Genomic DNA, 6565 nt, shown 5'->3' on the forward strand with positions numbered 1-6565 from the left:
GAAGTCATTCAGAAGACAAATTACCAATTAACAGTATAAAGATGTTGAACCCCATGAGTAAATGGGGAAAATAAACTGTAGCAAAATACATTTTACATCCTTCTGAAAGGCAAATTTTGGAAGTCTGATGATGAGGATGTTAAAGAAACAGATTCATATGCCATTGGTGATACTCTGGAGAGCCACTGACACCATCTGCCAAAACTTCAGGCATGTGAGCTTATACCCCAGCATCCCCACTTTTAAGAATATCCTGACACATGTGTACAAGAAGGTGTACTCCAGAAAGTTCAGTGGAACTCTCTTTATAATAAGAAATGCTCATAAGTAACATAATGTCCATCAATAGAAGTTGCCAAATTAGGACATATTTCTAAAATAAATGACTTGATTTATATCTCTTGTGAATAAATGGATGCGCAATATAAATAAATGTGAATAAATCCTAAAGCACAATATTGGATTTTTAAAAACAAGTTTTGGAAAAGTATGTACCATATAATATCATTTATACACATATTAAAGACATAAGCAATAGTTTGTGTCATTTACATATACATGTAGATGTAGTTATAGTATTATATGCACAGAAATGAAAGACACCAAATTAATGATAATACTTACAGCTAAAAGATAGGGAGAGAAATTGGGAAAGAGTATACCAGGGGACTCAACTCCATCTTTAATTTATTTTAATCCCAACTAAATATGACCACATATTAAAATTTAATAATAGGTGGCAGGTATACATATGCTCATTTTATTATTTTCTAAACTTTTCTTCTATAAATTTTATATTTAAAAATGTAATAGTCGTCCATATTCTTTACATCCACCTTCTTGGCCTGGCTCCCATCCTCACTGCACTCCAAACTGGCTTCCAGAACCATCATCACCCCACCAAAATTAACAATGCCAATGACTTCCTTATGTAAATTTCAAAACATATATTTCCATCTCGCATGACCTACCAACCATGGTGTCTTGACTTAAATGATATACTCTCTCTGATTTTCTCTATACCTCTCTGGTCATTCCTTCTTTCCCTCATTGGATCGCTCATCCTCATCTACCACTGCTGCTGAAAGTTAGCTTTCAGAGGGAGACTTCCGGCATGACAAATTCTGTGATAAACTCTGTAGATCCACTGCCCAGTGAAAATGGTGAAAATTATTTCCTTTAAAGAATTATTCAGGTCCCCACAGTTGCCCTCACTGCACACAGAGTGGGGATGCAAGCCATGGAGGAGACACTGCCCCAGGGCTGCAGCAAGCAGCACCTGGAGAAGCTGACCCTGGGGATCACCTGCATCCTCAAATCTCCCCTAGGTGTGGCAGAGATGACTAGCATAGAAAAACCACCTGCTGAACGTCATATGATTTCTTCATGGGAACAAAAAATAAAATAAAATAACTATATGCTACATGAGGATTTGAAGAATTTTTACCTGGTGACCAATGGCTTTCACATGACATGGAGTGTGTAGCTGGATGAGCACACCACTCCACCAGGAAGCATGGCGATTAACAGCATCTCAAAACTGACTCCACTCAACCAGTCATCCACGTATTCATTCCCTAATGCACCAACTCTGGCAGACCTGGAGGATGATACACTTGAAGCCAGTGAGAACCCGCCAGAGAAGCCTCACTTTGAGTCTTGCAGTGTGATATTTGAGCTGGATCCTTGCAATGGGAACAGAAAGGTTTGCCTTGTCTACAAAACAGGGAAACCCGTGTTAGCACAAGATACTGAGATCTGGTCCCTGGACAGAGCGTTCTCCTGAATTTTCTCACAGATACCTTTACCACTTACTACCGCCTGCTCATCACGCACCTGGGCCTGCTGCAGTGGCAGTATGCCCTCCCCAGCTATGGCATTAGCCCCCAGGCCAAGCAATGGTTCAACATGTGTAAACCCATCACCTACAACACAGACCAGCTTCTTGGTGAATTAGCCTGGATCCCAGCAGAGTATTCAAGAGCAAGAATAAGACCTTAATCCCAAAAAGAAAAGACCTGTTCAGCCTGCAGGTGGCCAGAAAGGCCCCGAAGTTTCTCTCTCCACCTCTAACTCCTCTTCTGGTCCTGGAAACCTGGCCCTTTTCTGGAAATGAGCACTTTCACTTCCCTGCCAGCCCCACAGCCAAGATTTCCACACACAAGCGGCCCAAGCCTCAGGTTTTGTGAGTGGCACCATAGGCTTTTTCCCATGTAAGCGAGCCAAATCCCAGGCCTTTTACTCACTTTGGCATTAGCCAGGAGTTCAAGGGCATACTCAGGTCTCCTCTAGAGTTCTTTCCTCATCCCCTGCCTCTGAAAGCTGTAGAGTTTCAGAACTTGTTTAAATAGTTAAATTTTGCTGTTAAGAGATTTTTTCTCTCTTTCCACCCCCCAACCCTCTACACCCTTCAGCAGTGATTAGAGAAATCCCCCCAAAGAAACCACTGATTTTGATCCATGAGGCATTAGAACTGTGCTGTTCAATTGGTAATCACTAGCCACATGTGGCTATTTATATTAAAAATTCAGTTCCTCAATTGAATTAGCCACTTTGTGAGTGTTCGTGGAGCTAGTAAATTCTGTATTCAACAACACAGAGATAATGGAACATTTTCATTATCATAGAAAGTTCTATTGGTCAGTACTGCATAAGAATATTTTCATGCTAAAAAAAAAAAAAAAAAAGAATATTTTCATGCTACCTTTTCTCAAATCAGCTCATTTTTGTTAGAGAATGTGGATATCTTAATTTAATGTGTCATAATGTTCCATGAAAATTCTTGAAGATACAATTATACATGTTCTTTTTATTTTTCATAATTCTTACTCAGGTCCTTTTTCAGTTTCCTATAAGGTTTATTGCTTCCAAAAAAAAAAAAAAAAAAAAAAAAGAATTATTTAATGTCTATGGAAATGGTCCAAAGGGTATATAGTAAGTGCCAGAAACAAATTAAGAAAATCTCGGAAAATTTGATAAGAATAGCAAGAGTTTGTGGTATTTGAACTGAGACCCCTAATCTTGGTTCCCAACTCCATACAATAGAAAGCCTAGTGGTGCGGCCAGGAACAGAGAACTCTCTTTTTCTCCAGCAGTTAGTCAAAGGGCTTTCTCCACAAGAGGAGCAGGGTATCAGCACTTCTCATCCTGTCCCCAACTACCAGTTGGTGAGGCTAAATTGTAGGCAAGCAGTGCCAAGAAGTAACCCAGGGTTAGGGTTAGGGTTAGGGTTAAGGTTAGGGTCATGATCTGAGTCCTAAGATTTAGCCCCGCATTGGACTCTGCACTTAATGAGGAGTCTGCTTGAGGATTTCTCTCCTTCTCCCCTGCACCTCCCCCCATTTGTGCATGCACATGCTCTCTCTCAAATAAATAAATCTTTGAACTAAAATGTCATCATTACATCAATAATTATTATTCTGCATAATATTCCTCATAATTAAAATGCATTGGAATGCTGTGACTAAAGCTTATTTGTGAAAGGCTTATAATATTGAAATAATTCTAAGTATCTCTATCCCCCACAGAAGCCAACCAGAGGCATTAAGTTCAATAAATACTGCTTAGGAATGTGCAAGAGCCTACTAAATAGGTGCAAAATAAAGATCTCTACCACAACATCATTACTTTTATAATGAGATTATTTATTGGAAGAAGAAACTGAAAGTTTTAGTCGAAACAATTAGTGGGCGATTTAAAAATCTTACTCGGCTTGCTTTTTATTTCAGGCTGTTGGGGATTGAGAAATGGGGAGAAAAAAAGAAATGTTTTATGGAAGTTCCATTGCTTTAAAGTATTACTCTCCTAGCAGCTCATTTAGAAGTTGAAGATAGCATGAAATCATAGATCTTCTAGTCAATGAACACCTTCTGAAACTATGTTTGGGTTTCCCCACCCCACTCCCAGTCCTCCTCCAGCCTACATGAATCAAGATTGACGTGGAGTTAACATGACATGTATCCATCAGTTTCAGTAGGTTTTGCTATAGAAACAAGCAACTCCAAACTTGCAGTGTCTTACAACAAAGCTTTGCCCATCAAGTACACATCAGTGGTGTCCTGCTTCTGCTCCAAATGGCTTTCTTACCCTCACGTGAACAATGAAAGAGTAGCAAGATCTGTAACGTATCTCACTGCAGAGGGAAGAGACCCACTGTATTCTTCGTGTCTGCAGCAATGTGGTAGAGGTCCTGTCTGCTCACAAGACTCAGCTAGAGCTGAGCTGCTGCCAATGCAAGGAAAGCATACACACGTAGGAGGTGCGACAGTCAGTGACGGGTACAGGTGCACTCTTCACACAGAGAGCAGGAGCCAGTACAGTTTCACTGGAACAGAGCCACCTCGTCCCTTTACTTAATGTCTGTGGCTGATCTCCAGATGCAATGCAGAGTCGTGGCAACAGAGAAGCAGAGACCACGAAGCCTAATGTATTTGCTCTCTTGCCCTTTCCAGAAAAAAACTTGCCAACTGTGGTCTAGAATTTAAATGAAGTCAGAATGTGGTGATAATAGAAGGCAGGTAAGTTCTGGCTAGATTTTCTTTGTTTTAAAATTCTCTCTAGGCTATGAACTGTCTCGCCCCCTTCTCTGCACCCTCCTTTTACTGACTAAATCTGGGATGGACATTCCTGCCATTCTACCTTCAGTATGCCACTGTTGATCATCATTAAATTTGGGGTTTTTTCCACTTTTTAAGATTTTGTTTTAATTGCAGTTAGTTACAGGTGTACAATATAATGATTCAACAATTCCATGCATTGCTTGGTGCTCATCAGGACAAGTGCCCTCCTTAATTCCCATCACCTATTTCACCCATTCTCCACCCGTCTCCCCTCTGGTGACCATCACTTTGTTCTCTGTAGTTAAGAGTCTGTTTCTTGATTTGTCTAAATCTGGGGCTTTTATGAGGGGCAAATACTTTAATGTGTTAAATATCATTTAAACGAAATTCCCCTTTGGGTCAAAATAATTTATTAAAAGGTACATAATTTTATAATCTGGACAAAGCCATTTTATTGCATTTTAGATTTGTTTCCTGAACTGCAAAATGTATATGTGATTTGGCTTTCTGTCAAGCACACTTACTTTGATATAGATGATTCTAATAAGAATTTGAGGAAAACGTGTATTCCTTTTACTGCTACAAAATGACTGAGATTAGCAAGCAATCTGCTTAAGCACTAAACACTTTCCTGATGGATATCAAGATGCATTAAATCAAACCATGAAATGGTTAGGAACTACTGTTGCGTCCGTAAGTAATTTCTTTCTTAGGTTTATCCCCTTCATGTGTCCACGGACAATGATATTACAATGAATCTGACTCTACAAGCCTGTTCTCTCATTTCAGCTTTCTCTGATTTCACTGAACCTCCCCCACCATACCCTCACATAACCTTGCCCTTGCCTATGGAGACAAGATTGTCCAGGCTTTCTAGGGAGGCAGAGACAATGAACGATGGAGAACTTTTTATATCACCATAGGCACAGAAATGAAGTCATCAATACTTGACTTTTAATGAACCCAATGTTTAAATCTTTATGACTTTGTTACAAAAGTGTCTAAATAAAGTCTATTCTAGACTCCTTTGGCTTTTCCGGTTCAAAGACCATCCTCTGAGAATGGCAGTGAAAGATTAATTGGGGCCCTAAAGTAATGGCCAACTGGCACTAAAGAAAACTTACATTATTTTAGTGAATGCCCATGAGTTCATGACGATCAAGCCACCTTAACTATCATTTTCTTAACATGTTGCCTTCCTTTAAAAGAAGAGTCTTTTGGGGTACCTGGGCGGTACGGCAGGTTGAGCAACTAAACGTGGTTTCAGTTCAGGTCATGATCTCAGGGTCATAAGATTAAGCCCAGCATTGGGCTCCGTGCTCAGTGAGGAGACTGCTTGAGATTCTCTCTCTCCTGCTCCTCCTCTCTGTGTGTTCTCTCTTTCTCTCTCTCTCAAAGAAATAAATATTTTTAAAAAATAAAACATAAATCAAAAAGAGGAGTCTTTCCACTGAATTTTATAAAAAATACCCATTTAAAAAAATTAAAAATTAAAATAAATAAATAAATAAAAACTATTTCATGCTCAACATATCATGCAATATATTGTTACACCAAATAATTTCTTCATTCATTCAACACATATGCATTGTATGTTGACTATGCGTCAGGCACTGGTCAAGCCACTGGGCATATAGAGGAAAAAGTGAATGGTCTATGTTGTTCCGGAGCTTATATTCTAGCATTAAGAGAAGGATGCTAAAGACGTTCAACAAACATATATTTCAAGTGCTAAGTTATTAAGAAAACTGAACCATGGGTGGGAGAAATATTTGAGTTAAACATTACACAATATTTTAAATATTTAATATTTAAAAGTACAATAGTCAAAGGTTGACATATGACATATCTACTCTTTAGAGATATCCACTCAGATAATTGCATTAGCCTTAGATCTGTCTAATTATTTTTGGCCAATGAGCCCATGAGAAAAAGTCTTTTTCGAGACTTTTGAATTTACTGTCCTATAATAAAATTTAGTAACACTACTTCTTTTGACAAAATAG

The 6565-nt window shown here is 38.9% G+C and overlaps 1 pseudogene; it reads left to right on the forward strand.

The window, feature by feature from the left end:
* The first annotated feature begins 1240 nt into the window (after positions 1–1240).
* Positions 1241–2116, forward strand: LOC121491742 (annotated as a pseudogene).
* The last annotated feature ends 4449 nt before the right edge of the window (positions 2117–6565 follow it).

This window comes from Vulpes lagopus, chromosome 5, assembly GCF_018345385.1.
Source record: "Vulpes lagopus strain Blue_001 chromosome 5, ASM1834538v1, whole genome shotgun sequence".
Lineage (NCBI taxonomy): Eukaryota > Metazoa > Chordata > Mammalia > Carnivora > Canidae > Vulpes > Vulpes lagopus.